Below are 6,560 nucleotides of genomic sequence, written 5' to 3' on the forward strand. Positions count from 1 at the left end.
TTTGTTTTTCATTCTCGCATATAACAATTCCAAGATAATTAACCTTATCTTTAATTGGGATACCATATACTTCCTGTAAAACACAGTCCTTGAGTGGAAATAAGACTGACTTATTGATATTAATTTTCAAACTCGAAACTAAGGAAAAATCTTCAATATAGGAAACTGCTTTAGAAATCTAATTTCTGTCTCTCAAAAATATGGTGGTATCAGCCATTTGACATAGTTTAAATTCCTTGCCAAGTGCTAAAACACCTTGACAATTCCCTTTCTTGATATGAAGAGCCATAATTTGAGAAACCAATGAAAATAAAAATAGACTAATTGGGCAGCCCTGCCTAATGCCACGGCCAATATCAAATCTTCGGGATGTCCCATGAGCTAATTTTACAGAGCTAGAACAACCACTATATAAAGTTTGGACTGCTTAAAAAAAAAAAAACACCAAATCCCCAAAAAGCATATTGCTTTGAACATAAACTCATGTTCTACAGTGTCAAAAGCTTTATAAAATACAAACATAAGAAAACTATCATCAAGGATGAGGTCATTATAGTCAATCATATCTAAGATCAACCTGATGTTATTACTCACGTGTCGACAATGCATTAAACCAGATTGTTCTTCATCATATTTACCTTTCATAAATAAAGGTAAATTAAAAATTTAAAAATCTATTATATGATGCAAGCCTTGTTTCAACCTCTTAGCAAATACAAGAGCAAATAATTTCCCATCATTATTCAACAGGCTAATGGGTCTCCAGTTGTCAATATAAAGACTATCGTTATTAGGTTTGGGAATCAAAGTAATTACACCTTGCTTTAAGGAAGCTGGTAACTCCCCTTTTTCGATTGATTCTTGGAACATAGGAAGAATGAAAGGAATCAATTTAACATTGAATGCTTTATAAAACTTGCTTATTAAACCATCATTTCCAGGGGACCTATTGTCCTTAAGGCTTTTAATACAGTCTTGTCTCAATTTCAGATAACTCATCATCACAAAAATCCCTGAAATCATAATCTATCTTCTTAGCAATGTTTGCTACATTGTCTAAGAAAATATCCATATTGGAAGTTGACTGGACTGGTGTATATAGATTCTGATAAAACTGGACAACATGCTGAGAGATTTATTTTTGTCATGCCCTGACCATAGAGAGCCTTTGTTTTTCTATGGTATAGTAGGTCAGGGGGTGACTGGGGGGTTTTCTAGTTATTATTTTCTATGTGGGTTTCTAGTTGAGTTTTTCAATGTTGGTGTTTGTTATGATTCCCAATTAGAGACAGCTGGCTATCGTTGTCTCTAATTAGGGATCATATTTAAGTATAATTTTTTTCCACCTATGTTTTATAGGATATTGTTTTGAGTTAGTGTATGTTACACCTCTTAGTTACGGTTCGTTGTTTGTTTCGTTCTGTCTTTGTTGTTTTGTTCGTTTTTAATAAATAATATGTGGAAACCATATCGCGCTGCAGCTTGGTCCAATAATTATTCAGACGACTGTGACACTTTTGGATTTTCATTGGGAGTATTTTTAATCATTCATTTACATATTTTCACCTGCCCTTTTTTCTAAATTAAAGAAATATTTTGTATTTTGCTCTCCCTCTTCCATCCATTTTCATCTTTATCTTGCTCCCCCAGCCTTTTCCTCGTAGATACAGTCTAAGTGTATTTGCAATGATAGCTCCAGTAATTCCTGATTAGTTAGTTCCGTTTTTTTTGTATGATCCATTACTCCCTTTATGATGTCACATTCTCACTCTCTTGGCATGAGCAATTTCTTTCCCCATTGAAATAGCCAAAAGCCTTATATCAAATTTCACTAGCTCCCAGTAACTTCCAAATGTATTCATAACACAGGCACAATTCCAGGATATCAATAATTCCTGCTACTTCCTTCTTAAATACTTCATTATCTAGTTAAGTCTTGTTCATTTTACAGTAGCATTTACTAACTTTTTTTGTTGACAAAACATGCATATTTATCTTTATTGAGATCCCTTTGTGGTCTGTTAAAAATCAATGGTTCAATTGAGACTATATCAACCTTGTCAGCCATTTCTTCAGATATCAGCCAGAAATCAATACAGGATTGCATAGATAAATCTTTGGTACCCCATGTAAACATAATATCTGGGCTCTTTTGTCTCCAAATATCTAGAACACCTAACCTTAGACATATATTCCTTATCTCACAAACAGAATTGCTATCCTTAGGAGGCCATCTATCTAGATTATCATGTAATACTGTATTAAAATCTCCACCCAGTATTACCTAGGCCAATGGAAATTTAGACAATTTTACTTATTTTCCTCTCAATGTCTCTAAATAAAATACAGTTACTTGACTTGTTATTGGAAGAATAAGTATTTACAACAATGAATTGAATGTGGTTGACATCTACCAATAGTATAATCCATATCCCTGTATTATCTGCTTCATGACTCAATATATGACCCTTAAAGTTGCCTTTTAAAATAGTGACACCTGCTGACCGATTAGTAGCAAATGAAAACCAAATATCATTCCCCCCATTGACACTTCCAAAACGCAGTATCTGTGGAAAAGGCATGAGTTTCTTGAATGAAATAAAAGTCAGCACTATTAATTACCCTTACAATACAAAAAAATATTTCCTTTTCAAAATATGACGGATTTCCCTGGCATTAATAGAAAAAACAGAAATGGACATTTACTATCAGTGACTATATGAAGAACATTACACTTGTTTTCACATGAATCGGGTTCTCACAAAAAGAAAAGGTCTTACTAGTTGCAAATAAAAACAGTCCTATGCACCACGCAAGTGGTTGACCTAAATTATATACATATATATATATATATTGTTTTATACAATTGCAAATAACATTGTACCATAGATTGGTAAAACGAATAGCCATCAAGATAACATTGTCAGTGCAAATTTCCCTGCCATAAAAAGAGATATAAAGTTTTATCAGATGCAAATAAAACTCAGTGCTGCACCACTCACTTGATAAATCCAGCAGTCAACAAGCTAGGCATCAGCGTGAATTTCCCTTTGATTAGCAAAAGCCATGGCTCCCGCAAAGTATGCACTTTTCCCTTCCTTCCTCTGTCATCCTCCACAGATGATTCCGAGCTTCTTTGTCAAATGCTGTCAGATCCTCAGGTTGTTCTTTAAATAGTCCTTTTTCTTTGCACTTTTCCATGTCATATCCCTGGCTGTCCTGGAGATTAATCTCATGATCACTGGTTGTGGTGGCTGGTTGTTTTCCCTATCTCTCAGCCTTCCCAGGCAGTGCACTACATCCAGAGAACCTGCAACAACATTTCGCTCCTCCTCCGCGACTATTGCCCTGCAAATGTCCTTCACTCTTGCTTTGATGTTGTCGTCGGATTTTTCTGCTATTGCATAAATTCAAAGATTCCACCTCCGACCATACCGGTCCTTCTTGTATACATTTGACTCCATTTCAGTGAGTTTTTTCTCCTGCTTTGCAACCTGAATTTTTTATATTGCGTTCTGCTGCTTCAGTTTTTACTTCATCAGCATTGAAATCAATCGCTTTCTTAATGTTAAAATCAAATGTATTTATATAGCCCTTCGTACATCAGCTGATATCTCAAAGTGCTGTACAGAAACCCAGCCTAAAACCCCAAACAGCAAGCAATGCAGGTGTAGAAGCACGGTGGCTAGGAAAAACGATACTGACAGTGTTCTTTTTCACCAAATCCATGATTTCATCTGCGTTCTCTTTGACTTTAACCGTGAGGATACGGACGATGTTGTCCTGTAGCTGGCTCAGTGATGGTTCACTTCTCAGCTTCTTTGGAAGTTGCGCTTTGGTTGGGGTATTCAGGTATGAATCACATTTACCCCATTTTTTACACTGCAAACATGAGTGAGTTTCAACAATGTCTCTTTTCTCCTTGGAGGTTTCAACATCCATTATCTCAGCAACAGTTTGGTCATGTCCTGATTCCATGCTACTAGCTATGAAGACGTTAGCAAGCTAATTTAACTACACACGCTGAAACTTTTCGATAGCTAACGTTAGCTTGTTCGTTGGAAATCGTCAAAAATATATTTCAATGGTTTGATTAATTACAACATTATTCAAAATAGCTACATTGTATGGTTAGATATCATTTGTTTGTGGAAAAACAAACAAATTGCAACTGCAGCCTAAAACTATAAACTTTGTGAGAAAATCCTAAAATTGTTCCTCAGCTAGAAGTGTTACACCCTCTCATGCCATCTTGACCCCTTGGTCAACTTTAAACAAGTTTACCAAACCCTCCATGCTTTTTATCTTGACTGTGATATTCGTATCCTATCCTCCAGTGTGACAGGCTAGCTGCAGACACAGCCATTGAGCTGAGGAGAAGGGGAGTGGCCTCTGTCAGTCTATGACCTTGAGTAGTTCAGACAGAGTTGGTGTCTCAACTCATCATCATTGAGAAGGATTCTCCACCAGGTATTGATCCTAAGGTAGATGATAAACCATTTGACAGTATTGCTCTTCAATATGAGTTTGAAAGACTGATGCTGTTTTCTTCATGATTTTCTGAATTATACATTTTCATAGGCTTTACTAGTTCTTATTATTTCACTGTAGTGACTTTGATAAAGGCATTACCCCGTTTCTCTCAATTCAGAGATGTATTTGCCAATGAAGACACCACAGAGCTGAGTGGGAAGTGCATTGTGGAGATGGCGGAAAGGTACATTACATTTACATTATACTACAGCATGTACATGGTCATGCACCGTTATACACTCAGTGGCTAGTTTATTAGGTACACCACCCCGTTCACAAAAATGGTTAGCTCCTACAGACAGTTAGTCACGTGGTCGTGGCTTGTTATATAAAGAAGGCAGGCAAGCATGAAGACATTCAGTTACTGTTCGATTAAACATTAGAATGGGCAAAACTAGTGACCTGAGCAACTTTGAGCATGGTATGATCATCAGGTCAGGCGCGCTGGTCCCAGCATCTCAGAAACAGCCGGCCTCCTGGACTTTTCACGCACAACAGTGTCTAGGGTTTACTGAGAATGGTGCGACAAACCAAAAACATCCTCGGTCCTCTGCCAGGACCTAGGATCAAGGGAGACACTCAAGTGTTTTAGTACTATATCTCTTGACACAATGATGAAAGTAATCATGGCCTCTAAACCTTCAAGCTGCATACGGGACCCTATTCCAACTAAACTACTGAAAGAGTTGCTTCCTGTGCTTGGCCCTCCTATGTTGAACATAATAAACGGCTCTCTATCCACCGGATGTGTAACAAACTCACTAAAAGCGGCAGTAATTTCTCATTTAAATTTAATTGTACCTTTTATTTTACTAGGCAAGTCAGTTAAGAACAAATTCTTATTTTCAATGACGGCCTAGGAACAGTGGGTTAACTGCCTTGTTCAGGGGCAGAACGACAGATTTGTACCTTGTCAGCTCCGGGATTCGATAATAAAGCCTCTCTTGGAAAAGCCAAACCTTGACCCAGAAAATATAAAGAACTATCGGCCTATATCGAATCTCCCATTCCTCTCAAACATTTGAGAAAAAGCTGTTGCGCGGCAACTCACTGCCTTCCTGAAAACAAGCAATGTATACGAAATGCTTCAATCTGTTTTTAGACCCCATCATAGCACTTGTGAAGGTGGTAAATTACCTTTTAATGGCGTCAGACCGAGACTGCATCTGTCCTCGTGCTCCTAGACCTTAGTGCTGCTTTTGATACCATCGATCACCACATTCTTTTGGAGAGATTGGAAACCCAAATTGGTCTACACAGACAAGTTCTGGCCTGGTTTAGATCTGATCTGTCGGAAAGATATCACCTTGTCCTCTGACAAATCAACTGTACATTTCGGTGTTCCTCAAGGTTCCGTTTTAGGACCACTATTGTTTCCACTATATATTTTACCTCTTGGTGATGTCATTCGGAAACATAATGTTAACTTTCACTGCTATGGGGATGACACACAGCTGTACATTTCGATGAAACATGGTGAAGCCCCAAAATTGCCCTCGCTGGAAGCCTGTGTTTCAAACATAAGGAAGTGGATGGCTGCAAATGTTCTACTTTTAAACTCAGACAAAACAGAGATGCTTGTTCTAGGTCCCCAGAAACAAAGAGATCTTCTGTTGAATCTGACAATTAATCTTGATGGTTGTACAGTTATCTCAAATAAAACTGTGAAGGACCTCGGTGTTACTATGGACCCTGATCTCTCTTTTGACAAACATATCAAGACTGTTGGCCGGTTCCCCTCTCCACTGGGATTCTCTGCCTCTAACCCTATTACAGGGGATGAGTTAGTGGCTTACTGGTGCTCTTCCATGCCGTCCCTGGGAGGGGTGCATCACTTGAGTGGGTTGAGTCATTGACGTGATCTTCCTGTCTGGGTTGGTGCCCCTTGAGTTGTGCCATGGCGGAGATCTTTGTGGGTTATACTCAGCATGGTCTCAGGATGGTAAGTTGGTGGTTGAAGATATCTCTCTAGTGGTGTGGGGGCTGTGCTTTGGCAAAGTGGGTGGGGTTATATCTTGCCTGTTTGG

At 38.2% G+C, this 6,560-nt stretch overlaps 1 long non-coding RNA gene across 1 annotated transcript; it reads left to right on the top strand.

Moving 5' to 3' along the window:
- Window positions 1-374: 374 nt before the first annotated feature.
- Window positions 375-5,109, top strand: LOC109874901 (uncharacterized). The gene is made up of 3 exons (XR_002252756.2): window positions 375-3,852; window positions 4,338-4,484; window positions 4,652-5,109. It is a non-coding gene; the product is annotated as an uncharacterized LOC109874901 (long non-coding RNA).
- Window positions 5,110-6,560: the final 1,451 nt, after the last annotated feature.

This window comes from Oncorhynchus kisutch, linkage group LG30, assembly GCF_002021735.2.
Source record: "Oncorhynchus kisutch isolate 150728-3 linkage group LG30, Okis_V2, whole genome shotgun sequence".
Lineage (NCBI taxonomy): Eukaryota > Metazoa > Chordata > Actinopteri > Salmoniformes > Salmonidae > Oncorhynchus > Oncorhynchus kisutch.